Genomic DNA, 8,882 nt, shown 5'->3' on the forward strand with positions numbered 1-8,882 from the left:
TCAGGGCTCTATTACCTCAGGAAGAATGAGAAATAGGTGGAGTTGAAGAAGACTGTCAGCATCTCAAAACAGCATGTGGGAGGAATATAGAACAGATATGTGGCCAAGCCAGGTATGGAAATAAAAAGCATATGCTGTAAAAAAATGGGAGCTGAAGAGATGGACCAGGCTATGAAGAAACACTGGTTGGCTAACAGGCTAAGATAGTTGTTGCAATAGCAAAGTACAAGGCATCAGTGACACTCTACAAACTTCTGGAAAGTGATTTGGTAGATTGCACAAGAAACTGTATCAGGTTGCAAGGCAAAGGCAGAAAGATAAAGAAGATAGTTAGACACCCTTCATAATGGATGTCAACAACCTCAAGAACCTGCTCACTAGTCCAAAGTAAATCAAAGGCAAATGGAAGGGGTACTTCCAGCATGTTCTGATTGATGAAAAGCATACAGAAGATGTACTGCCCCAGACATAGCCTACAACGAAAGAAGAGGAGGAGCCTATCACAGAAGAAGTAATAACTGCCCTAAGGAAAATGAAGTCAAGGAAGCAACAGGCTCAAATCAGTTTCATAGCAAATATGATCAAGATACTGAGTGAGATAACAGAGAAATGGCTCCTGTGGGTACACTTAACAGTATGGAAGGAAAGGCATATCCCATATGACTTGAGAATAAGCATACTAGTGCCAGTGTTCAAGAACAAAAGGGACATACACAACTGTTGTCAGTATAGAGGTATCAAACTCTTATCACACTGCATGAAAGTTCTGGAGAAGGTGATTGATAAACACATATGCAGAGTTGTAGAAAGTAAGATGGGAGAAGAGCAGTTTGGATTTAGATCATGATGCAGCACAAGTCACCCAATGTTTACAATAAGACAGCTACTTGAGAAGAAGCTAGAGATGAAAGAATCCAACTGGGCATTCCTAGACATGAAAACAGGGTATGACAGGGTCCCAAGAAAGCTGATTTGGGCAGTACTGTGGTGGACTGAATTTCCAGAAACACTGAAAGAATTGGTGCAGACTCAAGTACGAACAGTTTTAGTCTCATGAAGGTGATAATAGTGGGAGTGGGTGTGCATCACAATTCAGCTCAGAACCCACTGCTATTCATACCAGCAATGAACTATATTAGCAAACAGGTCAGCACAGACAGATCAACAAACTTGCTGTATGCAGACAATGTGGCATTACAGGCAGATTCTGAGCAAGAACTTCAGCAAAGGATAGGGGAATGGAATGCAAAAATGAAGGTACAACAGACGAAACTGAATACATATAAGACAGTTGCAATGGCAGCAAATGAGAGAAATCAGAAGAAGGTAAGAAGTCCGATGCAAGGGAAAATAGTGGCACAAATTCATAGCTTCAAGTATTTTGGAGGGGTGGTTGAGCCGAAGGCAAGTCTAAATGAAGAGATCAAAACTACAATCAGAGGGGCTTCAGTCAAATGGCACAAAGAGTCAGATGTAGGGCATGACAGAAGAATGCCAAAGAAGCTGAAAAGTAAGGTGAATAAATCAGTGTTGTGAGCAGTACTACTGTATGGTATAGAAAACTAGTCAGTAAAGGCAGAGCAGCTAATGAAGCTAAAGGTGATGGAGATGACGTGGCTGAGGTGGGAGGTAGGATGCACACTGTGGAACAGATGAAGAAATGAGGACATACGAGTAGAAGTCAAAGTAGCCCCAGTTGCAGAAAAGGTCAACGACAACAGATTATCTATGTTTAAAGTCCCATATATTTCTGAAGTATAGACAAACTATCCATTCACGCCTTGCTGACGAGGTCTTTAAAAAGTCTGAAACATGCATGTCCGCAGCTAGTGGAGTTTGGCTTTATGGGCCTGAATTTAACCATAAGGACTTAAAAAATAAAAAGAAGTCATGGACATTCAGGAGACATGTAGATGAAACACTTGACATCCTTAAGGGGTCACTTGCACATACACCATTCAAAACATAAGCTCTGATTTTTTTTTCTTAGAATTGTTTCAACAAAATATCCTCCACCTTTTCACAAAATACATTAGACACCATAGAGACACACTTAACTTGCCATTATAAGAAATAATTCACCTTTTCATTACTGAGAAGAAAGAGTTTGCAAATGTCTACCAATTCCATATTCCTTTGTGAATTTTACTTTTAGCATCTGACCCAACACTCCATGCAAATGCATGAACTGCTAAGCATCTTGGTCAAGGTCAAGGTTGATGATACTTCAACATTTTGTATAGTGTAATACATTGTGTTATTCACATCGGTACTATAATTCCAAGAGAAAGCTTACATTCCTGTTTACTGGCTTTACAGTCCATCTTCTGCAATTATTAGTTTTATTCGGTATTTAATATTTCACAAAAAATATTTCACAACTACTAATTCATAAAAGATTGCATTAAATACATCTGGGGCAAAACATTGTAATACAATGATATCCAGTGAAGAAGAGTATGGCAACCATTTCTCAGTAAATAACTATAAATTATCTATTTGAAGGTGCACAACCAGCACCGCAGCAAAACACGCTCATCACATATTTCTTTTTTTTTTTTTTGCCAACAAAAGCCTGGAATGGTATCTTTCTTTCTTTCTTTGTTTTTTGTTTGTCCACAGGTTATGCCCAGTGGCTCCTTTCCCTGCACCCAATTGACCCAGTATTTTCTCCAACAGGACAAGAGTCCTCCAACTCATTTGTTCCCCTGTGGACAAGAGTTGAATGTTAGGGAGGAGACCAATCTACAGATCCTGTGAACTATTTTATCAGTCTACATGTCCCCCTTTCAAGCTTCACTGTAGCTGCTCTAGAAGATGCTTTTGCAATACTCAGTCTCCCATCCATGCAGTATCGAGTGTTGCAGTGTACTGCAATACTCAGTCTCCCATCCATGCAGTATTGAGTGTTGCAGTGTACTGCAATACTCAGTCTCCCATCCATGCAGTATTGAGTGTTGCAGTGTACTGCAATACTCAGTCTCCCATCCATGCAGTATTGAGTGTTGCAGTGTACTGCAATACTCTGTCTCCCATCCATGCAGTATTGAGTGTTGCAGTGCACTGCAATACTCAGTCTCCCATCCATGCAGTATTGAGTGTTGCAGTGCACTGCAACACTCAATCTTCCATCCATGCAGTACACTGCTTGCAGCGAGGGGACTGTTCAGCTTTTCATGCTGCAGTAATTGTTAATGCAGTGAGCCAAGTGCCACCCCCCCCCCAAGAATGAGCGAGCCATCACTGACTGGTCACACCCATCCTCTGTCCCCGGTCCCTCAATTTCCCTTGATGCTAGTCAAACATGGGTCATCTGAGACTGGGTGTGCAGTCTGGGCTTTACCCTTCTACAATATCTGGACATAGTCACCACATTTCTTTGTCCCAGTAAAAGAACTGGTCATATTAAATCAATACAAAACTTTTGAGGGGACAGCCTATATCTTGCTCCCTAACATTATACAAGCTCCTATGCTTTCAATATCCCATTATATTTCCAAGATTTCTCTCAGATTGTAGTTTCTTCCTGTGTGAAATACTCTTGTTTGGACTCATTCATACTATACAGCAAAGTTGTGATGGGCCTTACAATTAACAACTTTGGTCCCCACCACATTAATTCACATTGCTATATCTAGTTTTCAGATCCTCCATTCAATTGTTTATAGGAGTTGTACAAGCTAGTACCTTTCTAACAGAATCAATAACAGTGATATCTTCATTCACGTTTGATTTTATCTCCATACTACAGCTTGAACTTAAAGATAGTTATTACAAGCAGGCTTTGCACTGCTTTTATTTCAGAAGTCACAGCTGTATCAGCTATAGCTATTGCATCTTAATATTGCAATGCTACCCACAGTCCCATCCTGTACAGCAACTTTCTCAGTCTTCAGCAAACAGAAAGTGCACACAACAAGCCTTGCTTTTTTCTGTACAATGGGACTCATGCTCTTCTAACCTTCTGGTAAAAATATAGGAGATCTCTGATGTCCTGGTTAACAACCCTTCCTGCAAAACAACTGCATGCATTTTCCAGGCAATAACTGGGACAGGATGTACTCACTAGCCAGAGATATACGATCAGTCACTTCATTTTCACTTTTAAGAATTGTATGTACAAAACATAGTAAGATAAGAAATAGCTTAAATCAACACAATTATTGTTTACTATTTGTTTGTCTGAGATGTGTTTTTGTTTCTACATTTACTAGCTCTTTCCCGTGATGATCTGTGAGCATGGTGCAGGACAAACTGTTGCTTATTTTTCTTTTTTTTAATACCCTTTTATCTTATTAGCTTATCTGATCATTCATTTGTTATTCTCTGCAGTTAGTAGCCAGGATATCAGGCAAGCATTAAAATCTTATCTTCTTTCCCCCAAGCATCCTGAAAGCCAAAATGAAACTCAGCATTCTTGGAGGTGATGATGTTTCCCAAAAACCTGAGTTATGGTCAAACATGTTGCTAAATATTTAAGCATTAATGCATCAGTGAGAAAAAGAAAGGGAATTCAAGTAGCTGCAAGAGGAATATACCCCATTTGCAAGTATTTATCATCTTTAAACACAAGGTAGGGTGGCTTGGATTATAACATCATGAATTAAATTATATTACCTCATGAAAAGATGCAGCATACTGTATCCACAGATGCCACTGTTAAACCACAAAAAAAAAAAAAAGAAAATTAAGTCACTTAAAAGATACTATTTCTCTGATGGCATTGCCAAAACTGCTTTATTTTTAAATTTGCAATGCGCATTTTCTAGATCATGCTTCTTACGGGATTTCATAAAACATAATCTTCAGGTTTGTGATTTTTTAGCTGCTGCTGCAATGTTATTAAGTATGAAAAATTTTTTGCAAAACTTACAAGTCTAAAGATTATATCTTTAGGGCCTTGCAAAATGACACTTATAGTATTGTCATATGATAGGATCATAGGATCATAGGAGATTGCTAGGCTAATGGCCCCAGGGCCTTCACAAGCCTAGCCAAGTTCAATCCATATTCCCAAGGTGTCTGGTTCAAGCTGACACTAAAACTAGCACATATTGCTCCTGCCCAAGAGGGACAAAGGTGAAAACCAAAGGGTGACTTTATGGTTACCCATCTAATCATCCAAACTGCACTTAAATAGGACCAATGAGTGACTTTGTTTAACATGAATAGAAAGCTGGTTCTGATGGTGGGGCAACCTCTGTGAGACAAATCTGTCTCTCCAGCAAGTTCTGTTGATGTCACATACCAGGTTAAGTTCATTTGAGCGAGTGACCCATGTGTCATTTGACTTGCAAATGTGCAGCATTTCCATCAAAGCTGGGTCAGAGATTGCTCTATATGCAAGACACAGGTCAATACTGAGCAGTCTGTTTGATACAGAGTAAAGTGACAATGATTTCAGTCTGTCCGCATAAGACAGATCTTGAAGACCCTGAATTTTCTTCATAAAGAACATTTGTGGTCTTTCCAACTGCTGCAGGTGCTTGGAAAGAACATACCAAATGGAGTGTTGTACTCTCTTATTGGCTTGATGAGGGAAGAGTACAGGGGGGTTATGGCCTCTTTTTTTCTCGAGACAGTGCCCTTACTTATGAGATGAGAAATATAAAATGCTTTTTTTACCACTGTGGAGACATGGTGATTGAAGTTAAGATTGCTGACAACCTGTGTGCCCAGATCTCTCACCACTGACTGTGTACTTATGGTATTGCTATTGATGTGGTAATTTGCAGGAACATCACCCTTGCCAAAGGGGATGATAATGCATTTTTTTGCATTAAGGTTAAGACCATGACTTTGGCACCAGTCATTAGTCTGTGTAAGATGTTCTAGCAGGATGTTGACATCACTAGGGGTTTTAATGATCGCTTCCAGTTTGCATTCATCAATAGACCTTGTCAGCCACAGTCCTTTAGTTTTAGCCTGGACTTCGGAGAAGTAGATTCTGAACAGTATGGTCCTAGAAGCGATCCTATGAAACACCACTGGTTACAGGTCTGCTGGAGGAGGTGGAGACCCCTATTTTAACTATATGAGTTCTATCAGTGAGTCATTTTGCAATCCACCTGACAATATATGGGGTGATACCCAGCTTGGTGAATTTATCAATAATGCCTGAATGGAGGATTGTGTCAAAGGCCTTGGCTAAGTCTAGGTAGGCTGTATGCACAGATTTGCCATCATCTAGGGCCTTGGTAAATATCTCGAAGAAGTCCATATAGTTTAACAGGCATGATCTCCTCTTGACAAAGCCAAACTGGGTGGGGTTAAGCATTTGGAGATTTCTTATATCTTTGTTAATAAAGTCCATGATGATTCATTCCATGGCCTTGCAGATAAGGCTGGTCATGCTAATGGGTCTATAGTTCCTGGGGTCCATGGATGCACCCCCTTTGTGCAAATTGATAATGGTAGCTGAACCTGTCAGCCAGCAGGTTTTCTATATTCACAGGTTGTATATATGTAGTACCATTATCTACGAGTTCAACACAAATCTGGGCTTTACCTTTGAGGTTACAGATATAAATAAAGAATGCCTTGTGGTTATCCTTACTTAGGAAAGCTATCCATAGTTAACTTTGGAAGACTTCACTAGGAGTCTTATTTGCTTGTTTACATTGAGGAGGGAGTGTTTCCAGTTATGAGACCATTCCTTCCTGCTCTTAGACACCAGTTTCTTTCTCTGATTGTATAGTCTATTAATGTCAGTTTTCCATAGCTCTCAACCTCTTAGCAGACAAAATCGGGACAAAGGCAAAAACAGTGAGGGTGACAAAGCCCCCAAAATATGGACACATTTTAAATATTGCTCTGATAAACTTAGAAAGTTGCTAGAATAAAAGATCTTGTGTTACCATGCATTTTCTGAAAGATACGAAGTCTGTAACTCAAATGACTTTCATTATTTAGTGAATTCAGTCCTTACTGATTCGACTTTTCTTCTTATCTCAGACTTATGTTCTATATTTATTTTTTTAGCTTCCTAGTACTCCTACTAATATAAAAAGCAGGACACTCAGTAGAGCTTGCTAAATAAACTATATTTGAAGTGTTTTATTTGGCATGGCATTTAAATATAAATCTCTTATCAATAATGGGTTGTTTGAACTCATGATCTGTAATAATACATTGCAACATGTGCAGTTATGACATGGAAATGTTCCAGGTTTTGAAATATATCTAGTGGGTTTAGTAGATAATGCTTATAACATAACATTTGTTTTAGATTAGAACATCTTTTATAAGCAAAATAGGATTTCTTTCCTACTGTGTTAGCCAATTCAGGCATAACTGTAAGTATCCCCCAGTTTTTCTTTAGAATATCTGTTATACCAAAGAATTTCCTACTATAGATTATGACATAATGTACCCGTGGTTCTCTATTTCCATTATTGTTATTAGGAGCATCCACATAGTTTTGTCCAAAATATGGTTGTGCCTCAGAATTCCTTTTATGGGAAATATCATTTCTTACATCCTGTAATAAATAATTTTCATATCCCTGTTGTTTAAATTCCTCCATCATATTATCTAATTCATCATTACACTTACTATCATCAGTAGTTAATCTACTTATTCTTAAAAATTGGCTTTTAACAATACCCTTAAATGGATGCGGAGCATGCTTGCTGTTCCTATGGGTATATCTGTTTTTACATATATCCTTCTTAAAAATATGGGTATCAATCCAGTTATATTCATCTTTAGCCAAACTAATAATCAAATAATCAGTTTTATCAAAGGAATATGTTGCTGAAAATTCAAAAAATCAGTAGTATGGTTTAAATACTCAATACATTGCTCCAAATAAGAGCTTTCACCATCCCATATTAAAAAAAATGTCATCCACAAAATGTTTAAAAAAGAGTATCTTGTCCTTATACTCAGATGAACCATTGTGTATATATTTTTCTTCTCATTTATATACCGCAATATTTGCATATGCATTAGCTATAGGTGTTCCCATAGCAACACCATTAACTTGGTGGCAGATAGATCCCTGAAACATAAATACATTTCTTAGCACAATCTCAAGTAAGGTACAAAGTGTTTCAATTTCCCTACAATGTATATTCATATTTGTACAAAAAAAATCACATACAGCATCAGCACCAAACTCTGTGTGAATAACAGTAAACAGGGATTTAATATCAAGGATGACAAATAATTTGAATCCTTATACAGATCATAACACATAGATAACTGGCATAAAAAATCTTTGGTATCTTGTATTTGCTCCTTATTTTGTACAAATATTTTTTAACCACTGTTTGTAAATATCTTGAGATAGATTCCATAACCCATCCAGTCCCAGACACAATAGGTCTCATTGGTGAGTTACGTATATCCTTATGCATTTTTGGTAAGCCGTATTTGATGGGTGTTTTTGGACAGGGAACATTAAAATAATTAAAAAGCTCTATATTAATATCATTGTTAACCTGTAGTTCGTAAATATTCATATTGATATTACTGATCAATCTAGAGACTTTAGTTGCATTAATTTCAATGAAAGTCATCCTATCATTTAATAAATCTTGCATAAGTTGTATATAATCAGTTGTAATAAGAATAACAGTATCACCCCCTTTATTGGCCTGTTTAATTACTACCTCAGTATTATTTTCCAATTTCTTTCGTGCCTCATATTTATCTAATGTTAAATTATAATATTTATAGCCATCCCTATTGGCATATAAAGCACAAATGTCATGTTCACAAATCTCAGAGAAGGCATTTAAAGTTGGACAATTAACAGATATAAACTAGATTTTTTTTTACGTACCTGTGTTGATGTATAGGCATCCTTATACATCATTTTAAGACTAGCATTCCTCACAAACAACTTTAAATCCATAATAGCATTAACCATAGAGTCA

The sequence above is a fragment of the Protopterus annectens genome, chromosome 1.part2 (genome assembly GCF_019279795.1).
Source record: "Protopterus annectens isolate FY-2018-M chromosome 1.part2, PAN1.0, whole genome shotgun sequence".
Classification (NCBI taxonomy): domain Eukaryota; kingdom Metazoa; phylum Chordata; order Ceratodontiformes; family Protopteridae; genus Protopterus; species Protopterus annectens.